This window comes from Trachypithecus francoisi, unplaced genomic scaffold, assembly GCF_009764315.1.
Source record: "Trachypithecus francoisi isolate TF-2019V2 unplaced genomic scaffold, Tfra_2.0 Lachesis_group17, whole genome shotgun sequence".
Lineage (NCBI taxonomy): Eukaryota > Metazoa > Chordata > Mammalia > Primates > Cercopithecidae > Trachypithecus > Trachypithecus francoisi.
Window position 1 is genome coordinate 46906157 of NW_022681462.1, and position 20127 is coordinate 46926283.

Below are 20127 nucleotides of genomic sequence, written 5' to 3' on the forward strand. Positions count from 1 at the left end.
CATCCAACACCAGAATATGCATTCTTTTCAAGTGCCAATGAAATGAAACATATATCAAGATACAACATATCCTGGGCCAAAAAATAATCTTCAACAAACTTAAAAGAATTGAAATCATATAGGTTGTGATCTTTGACCACAGTGATATAAAGTTAGAAATCAATAACATAAAGATAATAGTAAAATCTCCAAACACCTGAAAATTCTTCTGAACAACCCAAGAGTCAAACAGAAAGTCTCAAGAGATACACTGAAATAAGTGAAAATGAAACTAAACTACACCAAAAGTTGCTGTCTAGGGCAGTTTCAAGAGGAAAATCTATAGCACTAGTAGCACATATTAGAAAAGAGGAAAAATCACACATCTGTAGTCTTAAGTTTCCATCTTTAGAACCTAGAAAATGACAAGCAAAATAAACCCAAAGCAAGCAGAAGAAAGGAAAACTTAAGACAAGAGAACAAATCAATGTTATTTAGAACATAAAAAAGAAAGAAAATCAATTAAACAGAAACTTGATCCTTTGAAAGAATCTTTAAAATTGACAAACATCTAGCAAGATGTTTTTGAAAAAAGAAAAAAAGAAAGAAGACACACATTACCAATAGCAGAAATGAAACGGGAATACTGTTACTGCAGATAAGAAAAGGATAATATATGAGTACTAGGAACAACTCTACAAACATAAATGATATGTCTTAGAAGCCGCAGGTCAATTCTTTGAGAAGCACAAAGTATCACAACTTTCTCAACATAAAATAGTTTGAATAACCTTATAATGATTAAGAAAATGGATTTATAACTTAATAATCCCCCCCAAAAAAATTCCAGACCCAGATGGCTTCATGCGAGAATTCTACCAAATATTTAAGAATTAACACTAATTCTACACAGTATCTTCCAGAAAACAAAAGAGAAAGAAACATTTTCTAGCTTATTCTGAGAATTCGGCATTATTCTGACATGAAAAAGAGACAAAGCAAGGATGTCCACTCTCACCACTCCCATCCACTATAGTACTAAAAATAAAGCAAGAAAACAAAATAAAAGGCATGCAGACAAAAAGAAGAGGAAGTAAAACGGCCCCAATTTGCAGACGACATAATGGTCTATACAGAGAAACCCAAGAAATCTACAAAAACTTTAGAATAAGTGAGTGAAGCAAGATCTCAGGGAAGAGATCAACGTATAAAACTCAATTGTACTTATATATATTAGCAATAACATGGGGAAACAAATTTAAAATATAATACCATTTATTACTGCCCCCAAAATACTTAGGTGCATGTCTAACCAAATATACAGAACTTGCAGGGTGAAAACTAAAAATTACTAATGGAATAAATCAAAGAAGATCTAAATAAATCAAAAGACATGTCATATTTGTGAACTGGAAATTCAATACAGTAAAGATGTCAACTCTCCCTAAATTTATATACATGTGTAATGCAATTCCTATCAGAAGCTCAGCAAGACTTTCAGTAGACATAGATAAAATTGTTGTAAAATTTATACAGCAGGGCAAAGAAACTAGAAGCTAGATCAATAACTGAATCAATTTTGAAAAAAATAAAGAAGAAAGTGGGAGAAATTATTTTTCTCAGCTTCAAGACTACTACAAGATGTAGTAATCAAGATCGTGTGATATTGGCACAGGGAACAGACACATAGATTAATGGTACATAATAAAGAATTCAGAAACAACCCGATATAAGAATGCCAACCGATCTGATTTTCTGACAACTGTGCAAACACAACTCATCAGAGGAAGAATAGTCATTTCAACAATTATGCCAAAGAACCTGTATATTCACAGGCACAAAAATGAACCTCAGCATAAATCTTATACCTTTTGCAAAAATTAACTCAAAATGGATCATTGATTTAAATGCAAAACATTAAATGATAAAACTTCTATATGATAACACAGGAGAAATCTTCAGGACCTAAGGCTTGCTAAAGAATTTTTAAACCTAGGACAAAAAGCACAAATTATTTTTAAAAGTTGTGAATTAATTTTCATCAAAATTAAATTTTAGCTCTGTAAGAAACTTTGTTAAGAAAATTAAAATACAAGAAGAAATATCTGCAAGCCCCATATCTGACAAAGGGCTTATATATATATATGTAAATAAGTCTAGAAATTCAACATAAATTAGAATGTACAAAAGATCTAAAGAGACATTTCACCAAGCACATAGAAATGTGTTCAATATCTGGCCACTAGGAAAATGCAAATGAAGACTGTCTTGGACCATTTGTGCTGATATTTTAAAAACCACCAACTGGGTAATTTGTAAATAATAGAAATTTATTTCCTGCAATTTTGGAGACTGAAGAGTCCAAGATCGAGATACCAGCAGGTCTGGTGTCTGGTGAGGGCAGTTCTGTGCTTTCAGATGATGCCATGAATGCTGCATCCTCACATGGCAGGAGGTGAGAGGGCAAAAGGGACTAGTTAGTATTCTCCAGTCCTTTTATAAAGCACTAATAAAAAACACTAATCTATCTGTAATAGATAGATTAGCGATCTATTACTAATATTACTATAAATAACAAAACACTATAAGTAATAAATATAGATTACTATAAGTAATAAAATATCTTATAAGTAATAGATTACTAACAAGTAACAAAACACTAATCTATCAGTAATCCATGACTTATTACTTATTCTTCCCTCTAAAAGGCCCCATCTCTTAAGACTACCACAATGGGTTTAAAATTTCAACATGAGTTTTGGAGGGACACATTCAAACCACAGCAAAGACCATAATGAGATATCCTATGCACCTATTAGAAGTGCTAAAATAAAAATAATGAAAATGTCAAATGCTGGTAAGGATGTGGAGAAATGGAATCTTTCAGATTTTGCTGTTGGGAATGCAAAATGGTACAGTGACACTGACAATTTGAAAGCTTCTCAAAAAACTAAACATACACTTACCTTACAACCCAGCAGTCACACGCCTTGGCATTTATCCCAGAGAAATGAAAACTTACGTCCCCACAAAAAATTGTATAGCAGCTTTATTTGTGATAGTCAGAAATTAAAAACTATAAAAATATCCTATAAATCAATGAATGGTTAAACAAACTGTGTTACATTCATACCATACCCTTCAGCAATAAGAAGAAACAAACTATTGAGACTTGCAACAGTATCAGTGGATCTCAGGGACAATATGTTGAGTAAAAGAAAGTCAATATCAAAGATAGTATATTCTGATTCCACTTCCATTACATTCTCAAGATGATAAAATTGTAGAGCTGGAACATAGATTAGCAGAGTTAGGAATAATGGGGTTAGGGGAAGGGTGTGGAGACATAGGGAGTGATTGGGGCTATAAATGAGTAACAGTGGAGTCTTGCGATGATAGGACAGTTTTGTAACTTGATTGTAGTAATTACACGAATCTTCTATGTGTAATAAAATGATACCGAACCAAACACACATATTGCACCAATGTCAATTTCCTGGATTTGGTACTGTACTATCAGAATTTGATAGCATTGCATAAATGAACTAAACCCACACCTTTTGTCAATGTCAATTTCCTGGTTTGAGTACTATGCCATCACATATTTAATAGTATTGCATAAGATGAAACCATTGGGACAACCTGAGTAAAGGGTACATAGGACATTTCTATACTATTTTTGAAACTTCCTGTGAATCTATCATGATTAAAAACAAAATATTTTTTAAAGTAAAATATTCAAGTAAATAATAAAAACACAAAGTATGCAAATTAAATATGCTTTGATATAGGATTGAAAGGGTGATATAATATGATGCCTTCAGGACACTACACATATGTTAGTTTTGCTGGAGCCTAAAGTCCTTGTGTGAACTGTTGAGTTACTGTTACACTACAAATGAATTTTACTTTCTTTTATTTTTCATACTTTAACAGGGATAACCATTAGAAATATAATTAATGGATTGAATTTGCTCATGTTAATTGAACTCATTCAATGGTCTGAATAATTAACTATCCTAATATATATTTACAATAATTCTGCTTGCGATGTAAGTCATAACTATTTTTTTGACAATTTAATTTTGTACTTCAACTTTTCGAGAGTGTGGCCTTTTCAAAAAAAGTGTCTACTAATTACAAAGTAGAAAAAATGTGTCATATGATTGATTTTATAGTTACTTTTAAAAGGAAATTTATTAGAATAAAATTACCTATAACCAAGTAGAGCAAAAAGTGGTAAACCTAGATGCAATAAATCTACTTTGCGCAATTTTTCTAACTTCTTTCAACTTTCTAAATGTTTGTTAAGAACTATCAATGTACAGGACCCTCTCACAGGCTTGGTCTGGATCAGCCCTCAAAAGCTTGTCTAAGTAAGCTTCAAACCAGTTATTTAACAAAACTTTCTGCAAGGATGAATTTTTTTGTATGTGCTATTCAGTATGGTAGGCACAAGTGGCAGTTAAACACTTGAAATATGACTCACAAAAAAGACACTGAATTTTTTATTTAATCTTATTTTAATTAATCTAATTTTAATTTTTAAAAGTCATAGATGGCTAATGGCAGCCATATTGGGCAGCACAGCTCAAGATACTATCACATAGATTTTGGATATTAACCCCTTATTTTCAGAATACTTTTCCTTCACAAGTTCACACAGAAGAAATCTTCAGTGTAAACAGAGAAATCCTCTGTCAGACACTTTCCTACCATGATCCCCTTCACCTCTCCTCCTTGCAAGCAGAGGAAGCCTATGCTTACAGCTGCCAGATATGCCAGATCCAAATTATTGGGACAGCTCTGGCCAATGGCACATGAGTGAGTCTCCCAGATGATTTCTGAGACATGTTTTCCTGCCTGATAAAAAGAGAATAATAAGGAAGAGGAGACGTTTTTCCTCTCTGTGTTGCTTGCAGCTGCTATGGCCATCTTGTGACCATGAGGTAAACAATGAAAGAAAGAAGCTTACCCTGACTTCGTTGAGCCATAGAATTAACTCTGGATCCACCAATACCAAATGCTTATTTTGTAGAAAAAATAAATCTTTATTGTTGCCGCTATTTTTTACCAATATTTTGTTGGTTGCCATCACAGCTTCCAAACTAATAGAGATCCTTAAAATTCATTATGGTAGTTAAGGTTGAGTCATTCCATTGTAGTGCAAGAGGTGTATCAATGTCAGGGAGCAGAGAAGAGAAAGGAGGAAAGATGGGAGATGATATAAAGAAAGAGCAATAGTTTTGTAACTACTCTAGAGGGGAACTTTGGGACCCAAGGTATGACACAGCTCTAAGGTGAGCTGGGAGGGCATGGCACAAGTGAGGATCTCTAAGTATGGACCAAGCAAACTGGCAAAGAAGGTTAAGGAGATGGAAGACCAGAGAAATAAGCAAAGTTCAAATCATGGAGGACCCGGAGGGACATACTGACATTTTGGACTGATTTGTAAGGGTCACAGAAAACCATTGTTTTTAAGTTTTAAATAAAGGACATGGTCACATTTGCATTTTCAAAAGCTTATTCTGGCTGCAGGTGGCAAATGATTTGGAATGGGCCAATTCTGGAAACTGAAATATCAGAGGGGGTATATCATATCAGGGAATTATGATGTTGATATGATGTAGTATCTTGATGTTAACTCTGGTCACTTGTTAAGATGTTTTTTGTTTGTTGGTTTTTTATTTTTTGAGACAGAGTCTCGCTCTGTCACCCAGGCTGGAGTGCAGTGGTGCGATCTCGGCTCACTGCAACCTCTGCCTCCCGGGTTCAAATGATTCCCCTGCCTCAGCTTCCTGAGTAGCTGGGATTACAGGCGTGCAACACCATGCCTGGCCAATTTTTGTCTTTTTAGTAGAGATGAGGTTTCACCATGTTGGTCAGGCTAGTGTCGAACTCCTGACCTCGTGATTCACCCATCTAAGCCTCCCAAAGTGCTGGGATTACAGGTATCAGCCACCATGCCCGGCCTTAAGATGGTTTTTAAGTCACTGATTGGTAGTTTTAAAGTCTAAAAACAATTATGTAATTTAGCAAGAAAAGAGCATAGAATAATGTTGGCAGGTATGCCAATGTCAAAATATAAAACACAAAGTTTTTCATAGGACTTGGCATGTTAATTTTTAAGTGCGTTTCTTAATCTTGAGTTTAAGTGAGTTTCTTAATTGTTTTGGTGGTTTTTTTCCTTGAAGCTGATAAGCAAATTCAGAAAAATCTCAGGATACAAAATCAATGTGCAAAATTCACAAGCATTCCTATACACCAACAATAGACAAGCAGAGAGTAAAATCATGAATGAACTCCCATTTGCAATTGCTACAAAGAGAATAAAATACCTAGGAAAGCTGCTAACAAGGGATGTGAAGGACTTCTTCAAGGAAAACTACAAACCACTGCTCAAGGAAATAAGAGAGGACACAAACAAATCCATGCTCATGGACAGGAAGAATCAGTATCAAGAAAATGGCCATACTGCTCAAAGTAATTTATAGATTTAATGCTATTCCCATTAAACTATCACTGACATTCTTCACAGAATTAGAAAAAAACTACTTTAAAATTCACATGGAACCAAGAAAGAGCCCATATAACCAAGACAATCCTAAACAAAAAGAACAAAGCTGGAGGCATCATGCTACCTGACTTCAAACTATACTACAAGTCTACAGTAACCAAAGCAGCATGTTATTTGTACCAAAACAGACACATAGACCAATGGAACAGAACAGAGGCCTCAGAAATAAGACCACACATCTACAAGCATCTGATTTCTGACAAGCCTGACAAAAACAAGCAATGGGGAAAGGATTCCCTATTTAATAAGTGGTGCTGGGAAAACTGACTAGCCATATGCAGAAAACTAAAACTTGACCCTTTCCTTACACCTTATACAAACATTAACTCAAGGTGGATTAAAGACTTCAATGTAAAAGCCACAACCACAAAAATCCTAGAAAAAAATCTAGGAAATGCCATTCAGAACATAGGCATGGGCAAAGACTTTATAATGAAATTGCCAAAAGCAATTGTAACAAAAACAAAAATTGACAAGTGGTATCTAATTAAACTAAAGAGCTTCTGCACAGGAAAAGAAACTATCATCAGAGCTAACAGGCAACCTAGAGAAGAGGAGAAAATTTTTGCAATCTACTCATCTGACAAATGTCTAATATCCAGAATCTACAAGGAAATTAAACAAATTTACAAGAAAAAACAAAGTCAAAAAGTGGGCAAAGGACATGAACAGACACTTCTCAAAAGAAGACATTTATGCAGCCAGCAAACATATGAAAAAAAATCTCTACATCACTGATCATTGGAGAAACACAAATCAAAACCACAATGAGATGTCATCTTATGCCAGACAGAATGGCGATTATTAAAAAGTCAAGAAACAGCAGATGCTGGCAAGGCTGTGGAGAAATAGGAATGCTTTTACACTGTTAGTGGGAATGTAAATTAGTTTAACCATTGTGGAAGACAGTGTGGTGATTCCTCAAGGATCTAGAAACAGAAATACCATTTAACCCACCAATCCCATTACTGGGTATGTACCCAAAGGAATATAAATCATTCAATTACAAAGATACATGTATGTGTATGTTTATTGCAGTACTAGTCACAATAGCAAAGACATGAAATCAACCCAAATGCCCATTAATGATAGATTGGATAAAGAAAATGTGGTACATATACACCATAGAATACTATACAGCCATGGAAAGGAAGAAGATCATGTCATTTGCAGGGATGTGGATGAAGCTTGAATTCATCATCCTTAGCAAACTAACACAAATAACTGCATATTCTGACTCATAAGTGGGAAGTGAACAATGAGAACACATGGACACAGGGAGGGGAACAACACACACTGGGACCTGTTGGGGGATCAGGGGAAGGGAGAGCATCAGGATAAAAGGCTAATGCATGTGAGTCTTAATACCTAGGTGATGGGTTGATAGGTGCAGCAAACCACCATGGCACACATTTACCTAGGTAACAAACCTGCACGTCCTGCACATGTATCTCAGAACTTAAAATTAAAATAAATTTTTAAAAAAGCTAATCACTATCCCGATGTCTACTGGTATAATTTGGCTTTGCTTATTTTTGAACTCGATATAAATTGAATTTACAATATGAAAGAAAAGAGATTGCTGAGGGAGGACAAGGTGAGATAACTTGTCAAATATCAAGACTTATTAAAGGAATAATTTAAATGTTGTGGTATCAGCTTTGAATAGAAAAATAGATCAGTGGCACATAATACATATCAGAAATAAATTCACCCCTGTCTAGAAACTTGATAAATAGCAGAGGGAATTGTGGATCTTTGATAAAGGAAAGTATTCTTCAGTAGAGTTTGGTACTGGGAATGTGTGTAGAAAGAATGAAATTTGGTACAAATCTCACAGCAATTACAAACATCAGTTAGAATAGTTCCATGTGGATCAAGGATTGAATGTATAAAGCAAAAATGTTAAACTTTTAGATGAGGACATAGCATAATACTTATATAATTATGTGAGAATTCACTGAACAAAACTCAAAGAGATTGATAATCCTGCCCACCTCAAAATTTAAAACTTCTGTTATTGAAAGAACACGATAAAGCATCTGAAAAGATAAGATCTTTCTGACATACATAACCAGAGAAGGATTAGTATCCAGTATTTATAAAGAACTTCTTAAAAATCAAAAGGAAAGGAAGTCTCAAGAAAAAAAATGGAAAAACAATACATCAACAGGCACTTCACAGAAGATCCATTACTGACTGAAAAACACATGAAAAGATTATTAACCTTGTTAATAGCCAGGAAATAGAAATTGAAACCAAATGATACATAATTTTACTTCTACTAAGATTGGAAAGGATGCTAATCAATGGAACTCTCATCCTATGTAAATGACAAAAGTATAGCATTACATTATGCAGCCGTTCTCCTTGTAGCCATGTATTTTGAGGAAACCTTGCACAGGTACCATATGTTTCACACACAGGAATGTTCATAACAAAATTATTTTTACTAGCAAAAACCGCAAATAATCCAAATATCCCGGGACAGAAGGATAAAATGGTGGCACAGTGAAATACAGGACAGGAGAGAGAAAAAATCAATTACACCCATACACATTATAGACTAACTTAAAATATAAACACTCAGAAGGGTGAGGAAGTAGGAAGGGGATTGTATTAGTCTGTTCTCACACTGCTATAAAAAAAAATACCTGATACGGGATAACTTATGAAGAAAAGTTTAATTGACTCATGGTTCTGTAGGCTGTACAGAAAGCATAGCAGCTTCTGGGGCAGCCTCAGGAAACTTTCAATCATGGTGGAAGGCAAAGGGGAATCAGGCATTTCTTACATGGCCAGAGCAGGAGGAAAGCAGGAGGGTGCTATACACTTTTCAACAATCAGATCTCATGATAACTTATTCACTCACTCTTGCCATGACAACCCCAAGGAGGATGGTGTTAAACCATGAGAAACCACCCTCATTATTCAATCACATCCCACCAGGCCTCACCTCCAATACTGAGGATTACAATTAGATGTGAGATTTGGGGGGAAAACAGATCCCAACTATATCATTCCACCACTGGCCCTTCTCAAATCTCATGTCCTTCTCATATTGCAAAGTACAATCATGCCTTTCCAACAGTCCCTTAAAGTCTTAACTCATTCCAGCATTAACTCAAAAGTCCAAAGTCCAAAGTTTCATCTGAGGCAAGGCTCTCTTCCACCTATGAGCCTGTAAAATCAATGGCAATACAAGCATAGGGTAAATATTTTCATTCCAAAAGGGATAAATCAGTCAAATCAAAGGTTCTACAGGCCCCATGCTAGTTTGAAACCCAGCAGAGTAGTCATTAAATGTTAAAGCTCAAAATAATCTCCTTTGACTCCATGTCTCACATCCAGGGAATACTGATGCAAGGAGTGGACTCCCAAGGCCTTGGGCAGCCTGCCCCTGTGACTCTGTAAGGTTCAGTCCCTGCAGCTGCTCTGAAGGGCTGGCATTGAGTGCCTTTCCAGGCATAACTTCTAGGTGCATGGTGGAAGCTGTCAGTGGATCTACCATTCTGGAGTCTGGAGGACAGTAGGCCTCTTCTCACAGCTCCAGTAGGCAGTTCCCCAGTAGAGACTGTGTGTGGGGGAATCCAACCCCACATTTACCCACTGCACTGCCCTAAGATAGGTTTTACTTGGGGGTTCTGTACCTGCAGCAGGCTTGTGCCTGGACATCCAGGCTTTTCCATACATCATCTGAAATCTAAGTGGAGGCTCTCAAGCCTCAACTCTTGCCCTCTATGCACCTACAAGCTTAACACCACATGAAATCTGCCAAGGCTTATGCCTTGCACCCTGTTAAGCAAGAGGCCTGAACTGACCCCTTTTAGCCAGGAGTAGCTGGGATGTGGAGAGCACTGTCCTGAGATTTCAAAGACTAGCCGGGCCCTGGTCCTAGCCCACAAAAGCATTCTTTCCTCTTATGCCTCTGGGTCTTTGATGGAAGGGGCCTCCATGGAGGTTTCTGAAATGCCTTCAAGGCCTCCCTCTTGTCTTGACTATCAGCATTTTCCTTTCTTTTAGTTATGCAAATTTCTGTAGCCTGCTTGAATTCCTCCCTCGAAAATGGGCTTTTCTTTCTACCATATGGCTAGGCTGGAAATATTTCAAACTTGTATGCCCTGCTTCTCTTTCAAATGTAAGTTGCCATTTCAGATCATCTTTGCTCACATATATGAGCATAGGCTATTAGAAGCAGCCAGTCCACATCTTGACTGCTTTGCTGCTTAGGAATTTCTTCCACCAGATACCCTAAATCATCCCTCTCAAGTTCAAAGTTCCACAGATCCCTAGGGCAAGGGCACAATCCAACCAGGCTCTTTGCTAAAGCATAGCAAAAGTGACCTTTTCTCCAGTTCCCAAATAAGTTTATCATTTCCATCAGAGACCTCCCCAGCCTGGACTTCACTGTTCATATCACCATCAGCATTTTAGTCACAACAATTTAGCAAGTGTCTAGGAAGTTCCAACTTTTTTCTTATCTTTCAGTCTTCCTCTGAGAACTCCACACTCTGCCAACCTCTGCCTGTTCCTGAATCCTAAAGTCACTTCCAGATATTCAGGTATCTTTATAGTAATATCCTACTCCTGGTACCAATTTTCTGTTCTACTCTATTCTCACACTGCTATAAAGAAGTACCTGAGACTGAGTAATTTTTAAAGAAAAGAAGTTTAATTAGCTCATGGTTCTACAGGCTGTGGAGGACGCATAGCAGCTTCTGGGGAAGCCTCAGAACACTGTCAAGCATAGTGGAAGGCAAAGGGCAAGCAGGCATGTCCTACACGGCCAGAGCAGGAGGAAGAGAGGAAAGAGCGAGATGCTATACACTTTTAAACAACCAGATCTCATGATAACTCACTCGCTCACAACTGCCATGACAACACCAAGGAGGATGGTGCTAAACCATGAGAAACCGTCCTCATGACCCAGTCACCTCCCACCAGGCCCCATTTCCAACATTACGGATTACAATTTGGCATGTGATTTGGGCAGGGACTCAGATCCAAACCTTATTGGGGTGGATGATGATAAATTACTTAATGGATACAATGTATGTTATTTGGGTGATGGATACTCTAAACACACTGATATTACCTCTATGCAGTCTGTGCATGTAAGAAAATTATACTTGCAACCCATAGATTAAATACTAATTTTCAAAAACAAAGCAAAAAACAAAGTTGAATGAAAAATGCAAGATGCGAAAAATAAACACACAGGATTGCATCACCTACATAGAGTTGAGATACATGTGATGTTATATTGCTTATCGACACATACATCTGAGGTAAAACTCTAAGAAAAATTAAAGATGTGATAAGCATAGCATTCACAATAGTGGTGGCCATTGCTGAGAAGAGAGGGTGTGGTGACTGAGGAAGGTTTGCAAGGCATAGTATTCTGTTAATTACCCTGGGAGGTGAGCACGTATATGAGTATTTAGTCTCAGTTTTTAAACCTTATATATATGCTACATACAGATATTCAGTTAAATATTTTATAATAAAAAAATGAAATTAATAGTAAAAGACTTCCAGGTTTTTGTTTTGAGGAGCTACATGGTGTCACAGTTATGATAATACAATCCTGACTACCAAATTATATTGGTTCCCCAATGGGAGATACATGTGTGTGGCTCCCTAGGGACAAACATTAAACATTTTTTCATGGGAATATCCACCAAGAGAATGACTACAAACCAAAAACCTTATCTTATTTGGGTCAGACATAAGCTCTAACCCCATGTTTATTATAGTCACTGAATTTTCTAGGAAAACAATGGTTTAGTAGCATATACTCTGAAGAGCATTCATACTCTTTTCAATTTTAGGATGAACCATAAAACTTGTGTACACAGGTTTTGTAGGTATGAATATAACATTATGGATATGAAAACGGTTGAGAGAGCAATGTCCATAGAGGAGAAATAGGAAATTCTATGCTTTGTCAGGTGGAAACTTTTTGAAAGCAAAGGTAATACATGTGAAAGCGATTTGTATTAAAAATATAAATATTGGTTATTATTACATGAACAGTGAATTCTGCTTACCCAGATACTGTTTCTGAATACTTTTATCTGTCACTGTAACAGATTTATTGAATGAGTTGAATTTTGTAGGGGGGCAAGTAGAAAGTCAGTTTGCTTTTTGGCCAGCTCTATCTTCCCTCTGTTCTATGGCAAATCTCCCACCTCTAGCCTTGGAGATAGCCTTGAGTAGATCTCACAATTACTGTGGTCATTCCCAGTTATTACAATTAGTCTCATTTTTAGGTATTAAAAACTCCAAATTAATTCAATGTTAAACTTTTATCTTGCATCGACTTCAAAGTTTATCCCTTGTTCTAGCTCAGTTCAGGCTCAGGTGGGGAAGCCTGCAATGGGGCAGGAGACCTTTATCACTATTCTCTCCCACTCCTCTTCCATTTCTCCTCCTACACTCATTGTGCTGTCCCTTACTTCTTTAAGTTTGAAGAGCATGAGAAGAGGGACAGAAATGACCCCAATGGACTCGGATAGTTGTAACATAGCAGGAGTGCCATATGGGTATGGCAGATGACTTTATTTTTATGGAGTAACTTGGATAGGTTCTTCAGGGACCCTTCTTCGCCCAGGTTCCTTGAGTCAATGGGATGTTAGAAGTCATAACACATGAAACACACGTGTATGACTGGGCTTCTCATTCTTGCAATTGTGCCATTGCCATAAGACTATGGAGTACAAAAAGTACATGGAAGTCAGCAAAGTGATGTTCACCTATAATCTCAGCTATTTTGGAGGCTGAGGCACTTGAACCTATGAGTTCAAGGCTATAATGTGCTATGATCACACCTGTGAATAACCATTGCACTCCAGCCTGGGCAGCATAGCAGGACCCCATCTCAAAAAAATATATTTTTTTTTCCTTTTTCTTTTTTTTTAAAAAGAGCACATGGAGCAGAGCCAAATCACCAGGACACCCTGACCCATACTCGGACCTGAGAGATATCCCAGCTGATATCAACAGAGTCATTGGTTTGCTTCCAGATGACCACAGGCATGTGAGCAATAAGCACTTATTGTTCGTTGGTGAAGTTTTGTGGTTATTTATTATCCAGCATTATTGCCATGATAGGTAGCTGACATAACTGTGAGTAGGATTTATTTTACTTTCACTTCACAGATACAGAAACAGGCATTTGGAGAGGTTAAAATTACACTACCCATGAATATCCAGAGCTAGATTTGGACCCAGCTGTCCAGGGCCAGGCTGGGACCAGGTTTGCTTGAACTATCAGTTCCCAGTGCTACATGAAGGGTTACTATATATTAAGGTGGTATAAATGTTTGCTGACATTCTAACAGTACATTTCCTTCTCCCACAAAAAAGCTTGGGGTCTAGGCGTGGTATCTCATGCCTATAATCTCAACACTTTGGGAGACCGAGGAGGGCATATCACTTGAGCTCAGGAGTTCAAGACCAACCCAAGCAACATACCAAAACCCCCATCTCTACAGAAAAAAAAAAAAAAAATACAAAAAATTAGCCAGTCATGGTGATGCACGCCTGTAGTCCCAGCTACTAGAGAGGCTATGGTAGAAGGATCAATTGAGCTCAGGAGTTGAAGGTTGCAGTGAGCCATGATCGTACCACTATACTCCAGCCTAGATGATAGAGTGAGACCCTATCTCAAAAGTCTTGGAATCATAAAGATCCACTGAGTATAGCCAAACAATCTTGAAAATGAAGAACAAATTTGGACTCAAACTTGCCAACTTCAAACCTTACTACAAAGCTACAGTAATCAAGACAGTGGGGCACTGGCATAAGGATAAACACAAAAAGATCAATGGAATAGAGTGGGAAAATTCAGAAATAAACCTTTACATTTGTGGTCAATGGATTTTGGACAAGGTTGACACAAAAATCCAAGGGAGAAATGGTCTTCAACAAATGGTGGTGGGACAAGTGGGTATCTACATGCCAAAAGAATACATTTAGACTCCTACTTCACACCATATGAAAAAGTAACTCAAAATACGCCACGGACCTAAATTTATGAGTGAAAATTATAACACTTGTAGAACTAATCGTAAGAGTCAATCTTTATGACCCTGATTTAGGCAATGATTTCTTAAATTTAATACCAGAAGTTCAAGGGAGAAAAGAAAAAATAGATATTGTACATCATTAAAGCTGAAAATACTTTTGCTTCAAAAGATACCATCAAGAAAGTGAAAAGGCGGCTAGGCACAGTGGCTCATACCTGTAATCCCAGCAGTTTGGGATGCTGAGGTGGGCACATCACCTGAGGTCAGGAGTTCAAGACCAGCCTGACCAGCATGGTGAAACCCCACCTCTATTAAAAACACAAAAAATAGCCAAGTGAGGTGGCACTCACCTGTAATCCCAGCTACTTGAGAGGTTGAGGCAGGTGAATTGCTTCAATTGAGGAGGTGGAGGTTGCAGTGAGCTGAGATCATGCCACTGCACTCCAGTGTGGGCAACAGAGTGAGACTCCGTCTCAACAACAACAACAAAAGAAAGTGAGAAAGAGAGAAGAAAGAGAAAGAAAGAAAGAAAGAAAGAAAGAAAGAAAGAAAGAAAGAAAGAAAGAAAGAAAGAAGAAAGAAAGAAAGAAAGAAGGGGGGAGGAATTGAGGGAGGGAGGGAGGGAGGAAAGGCAACACACAGAATGACAAAAAAAAAAAATTTCAAACTATAACTTATCATCTGTTAAGACTTCCAAAGTATAACTCCTATAACTCAACAATAAAAATACAAATAAACAATTTAAATATGAGCAAAGGATTTGGGTAGACATTTCTCCAAGGAAAATATACAAATGGCCATTAAGCACATGAAAAGATGTCAAAATCACCAGCTATTAACTAATGTAAATCAAGACCACAGTGAAATATCACTTTACATCAAATAGAATGACAACAACAACAATAATAATAATAATGGATAATAATAAGTGCTAGCAAGGATGTGGAGAAATTGAAACCCTTATACATTGCTGGTGGAAAGGTAAAATGGTGCAGCCATTTTATAAACAGGCTGGCCATTCCTCAAATGTTAAACAGATTTACCATATTACCCAGAAATTCCACTCCTAGGTATATGTTCAAGAGAAATTAAAACATGTGTGCATGAAAATCTTGTACATGAATATTCATAGCAGAATTATTTATAATAGCCAATGTTGGATATCCAAGAATAAAAGGAATGAAGTACTGATACATGTTACAATATAGATGAAACTTGGAAACAATGTGCTAAGTGAAGAAGGCAGTCACAAAAGACCACACATTTTATGATTACATTTATAAAAAATACCCAGAATAGGCAAATATATAGAAATAGAAAGCACATTGGTGGTTCCTCACGACTGAGATGTTGGAAGAATGGGGAGTGACTACTAATAGGTATTAGGTTTTCTGTTAGGGGAAATGGAAGTATTCTAAAGTTAGATGAGGTGGTGGATGCACAATTCTGAATATAGTTAAAAACAACGAGTTGTACACTTCAAACTTAAAAGGGTGAGTTTTATACTACACGAATTATATCTCAATAAATCTGTTTCTTAAAGTTTCAAGCAAAAAACAAAAACCCTGGCACAATGCAATGGAAACATTTCCAAAAAAAATAACAAATAATGAAATGTATGTGGGCATCAAAATCTCCCCATCTGCCTTTACTGCAAAATGACCAGGTAGTTTTACGAGTGATTCTACCAAATGCTGTAGCACATACATTCTCTATCTTATACAAATCATTCAATAAAAGATAAAAGCGATAAAAGTTATCCAATTCACTCCATGATGCTAGCAAAACTTTCATACCAAGTCAGATAAATAGAGGAAGTTAAACAAAAATGTCAACTGACAAACATCCATGTAAAAATATCAAAGTATGAACTATTTATCCAGCAACATCCAAAACAAATTAATCATCAAAGGTTTAAACCTCAAAGGGTGTGTTAGTCCGTTTTCACATTGCTATAAAGACACTACCCAAGACTGGATAATTTATAAAGGGAAGAGGTTTAATTGACTTACAGTTCTGCATGGCTGGGGAGGCCTCAGGAATCTTACAATCCCCATGAAAGAGGAAGTAGGCACATCTTACAAAGCAGCAGATGAGAGAGTGTGCAAAGAAGGAACTTGCCAAACACTTGTAACACCATTAGATCTTGTGAGAACTCAGTATCATAAGAACATCATCAGGGAAACTGGCCCCATGATCTCATCACTTCCCACCAGGTTCCTCCCTTAACACTAGGGGATTATAATTCAATATGAGATTTAGTTGGGGACACAAAACCTAACCATATCATTCTGCCCATGGCCCCTTCCAAATCTCATGTCTCTTCCACATTTCAAAACAAATCATGCCTTCCCAACAAGTGCCCCAAAGTCTTAACTCATTTTAGCATTAACTCAAAAGTTCAAGTCCAATGTCTCATCTGAGACCAGGCAAGTCACTTCCACCTAGGAGCCTGTAAAATCAAAATCAACTTAGTTACTTCCAAGATACAATGGGAGTACAGGCATTGGATAAATGCTCCCATTCTAAATGGGAGAAATTTGCCAAAACAAAGGGGCTACAGGCCCCACACAAGTCCAAAATCCAGCAGGCAGTCAAATCTTAAAGCTCCGAAATGATATCCTTTGACTCCATGTCTCACATTCAAGGCATGCTGATGCAAAGGAGAGGCTCCCATGGCCTTGGGCAGCTATACCTCTGTGACTTTGTATTGTACAACCCTCCACACTAGCTGCCTTCACGACTGCCATTGAGTGTCAGCAACTTTTCCAGGCACACAGTGCAAGTTGTTGGCGGATATACCATCCTGGGGTCTAGAGGTTGGTGGCCCTATCCTCACAACTCCACTAGGCAGTACCCAAGTGGGGACTCTGTGTGGGGGCTCCAACTCCACATTTCCCTTTTGCACTGTCCTAGCAGAGGTCCTCCATGAGGGTTCTGCCCTTGCACCAGACTTATGCCTGGACATCCAGACATTTCCATACATCCTCTGAAATCTAGGCGGAGATTCCCAAAACTCAATTCTTGACTTCTGAGCACCTCCAGGCCTAATGCCACATGTAAGCCACCAAGGTTTGGGGCTTGCACCCTCTGAAGCAATGGCCCAAGATGTACCTTATCCCCTTTTAGCCACAGCTGAAGCTGGAGCAGCTGGGACACAGGGCACCAAGTCCAGAGGCTGCACAGAGCAGGGTGGCCCTGGGCCTGACCGACAAAACTATTTTTCCCTCCTAGGTCTCCAGGCCTATGATGAGAGGGATTGCTGCCAAGACCTCTAACATGTCCTGGAGACATTTTCCCCATTGTCTTTGGCTCCTCATTACTCATGCAGATTTCTGCAGCTGGCTTGGACTTCTCCCCTGAAAATGGGTTTTTCTTTTTATCACATCATCAAGCTGCAAATTTTCCAAACATTTATGCTCCACTTCCCTTTTAAACGTAAGTTCCCATTTCAGATCATCTCTCTCAAGTTCAAAGTTCCACAGATCTCTAGGGCAGGGGCAAAATGACACCAGTTTCTTTGCTGAAGCATAGCAAGAGTGATCTTGACTCCAGTTCCCAATAAGCTCCTCATCTCCATCTCAGACCACCTCAGCCTGGACTTCACTGTCTACATCACTATCAATGGTTTTGGTCAAAACCATTCAACAAGTCTCTAGGAACTACTAAAACCATCAGGTCTCATGAAAACTCACTCACTATCACAAAAATAGCATGGCGGAAATGGCCCTCATGATCCAATTACCTCAACCCAAGTTCCTCCCTCAACACTGAGGTATTACAACTCAAGATGAGATTTGAGTGAAGTCACAAAGCCAAACCACATGAGGGGGAAAATGGCATTATCTGTCAAGGTTTTAGATACACACGGGTTATGACTCATCAATTTTACTTCTACATATATACCCTAAAGAAATTTTTGCACATGTGCTCCTGGAGATATGGATAAGAATATTCACAACAGTAGAGTTCACAATTACCAAAAACTACACCAATGTTCAGCTTCAAAAGAATCAATAAGTTGCAGTGATACAATGAAACATACAATGAAACACTTATAGTAATAAAATTTAGCAAACCTACATGCAATACATATGAAAAACTGAAAATAAAACATTGATTAAAAGAACAAAATAAAAATAATACATTCTGGCCAGGCACAGTGGCTCACGCCTATAATCCCAGCACTTTGGGAGGCCGAGGCGGGCAGATCAGGAGATCAAGAGATCAAGACCATCCTGGCTAACACAGTGAAACCCCATCTCTACTAAAAACACAAAAAATTAGCTGGGCATGGTGGCGGGCACCTGTAGTCACAGCTACTCGGGAGGCTAAGGCAGGAGAATGGCATGAACTGGGGAGGCGGAGCTGGCAGGGACCCAGATTGTACCACTGCACTCCAGCCTGGGCGACAGAGCGAAACTCTGTCTCAAAAAAACAAACAAAATAAAAATAATAATAATACATTCTAGATGAACCCACTATATAAAATTCTAAAACAGGCAAACTATTTTGTTTAGAGTTATATATTGCTGGTACACATATAAATAAAAGTAAGAAAAAGTTGTCATAAAATTGGTGGTTACCTCTAGAGGGTAGAGGGGAGTACAGTGAGTGGTAAAAACACATGATTCTATCTTCCCCTCAAAAAGTACATAAACCTCTGAGATTCTGACTCAGACTACAATTTAATGGTTTTAACTCAAAAATGCATCAAACATTTAACATGTTGCAAAAAAAAAAAAAAAAAAGTGCCGTGGCAATTTTTTTCTTCAACTTTTAAACTGCAGGGTACATGTGCAGGATGTGCAGGTTTATTACATAGGTAAACATGTGGCATGGTGGAGAGACACCATTTTATTTCAAGAGCTTAGGACTACTAAATTTTAACTGCCCTTTATTTCTGAGATTTAAAAAAAAGGTAAAACATGGCAATAAATAATGAAATTTTCAACATATCAGAAGTATGGAAGGCCTGTAACAATAACATTTTTATAAAAATCCTTAAAAAGTTGAGAGAAAATTTACCTTACAGCCTTCCCCAAATGTCAGCCCAAAACAGCAAATTACGTCGGTATTTGTTCCATTTATTTTCATTTTGATCAGATTCCTGGGCTCTTATGGGTAATTATAACACTGTACTGTGTTGTCGTTCACTTCTGTTTCGGAAGAATGAGATGTAAGATAAGTAGTCACAACACTATTACCTGAGCTGATTAACAGAGTTATTCAAACAACAGCCTCTTGTTTGGAGTAGAATGAAGATAATATAAATTCAACATTCTGGTATCATAACAAAGCCTTTGCCTTCTCTCATTTTCTTAATCTGTATCCACACAGAAGCACATGTACATATGGTTTTTCTTCATTACTAAGCCAATATAGTCACTATAAAATGTAGCTAATCATCCCAGAAATTAATTCATTTCATTACTTTGCTGGAGGGTCAAATCAACCATATGTTTAGTCCTATAAGACCAAACATAAAAGAAGTGGAATCTCCAAGCACCTTGGTATTGGGAATTATTTGTGTGGGCTCTG

At 37.6% G+C, this 20127-nt stretch overlaps 1 long non-coding RNA gene across 1 annotated transcript in view; it reads right to left on the reverse strand.

Moving 5' to 3' along the window:
- Nucleotides 1-19618: 19618 nt before the first annotated feature.
- The window catches only part of LOC117062255, a 98296-nt gene continuing 97787 nt past the window's right edge, over nt 19619-20127 (reverse strand). Inside the window, exon 3 of the long non-coding RNA XR_004428277.1 lies at nt 19619-19745. This is a non-coding gene — a long non-coding RNA (uncharacterized LOC117062255). The remainder of the gene's footprint in view (nt 19746-20127) is intronic.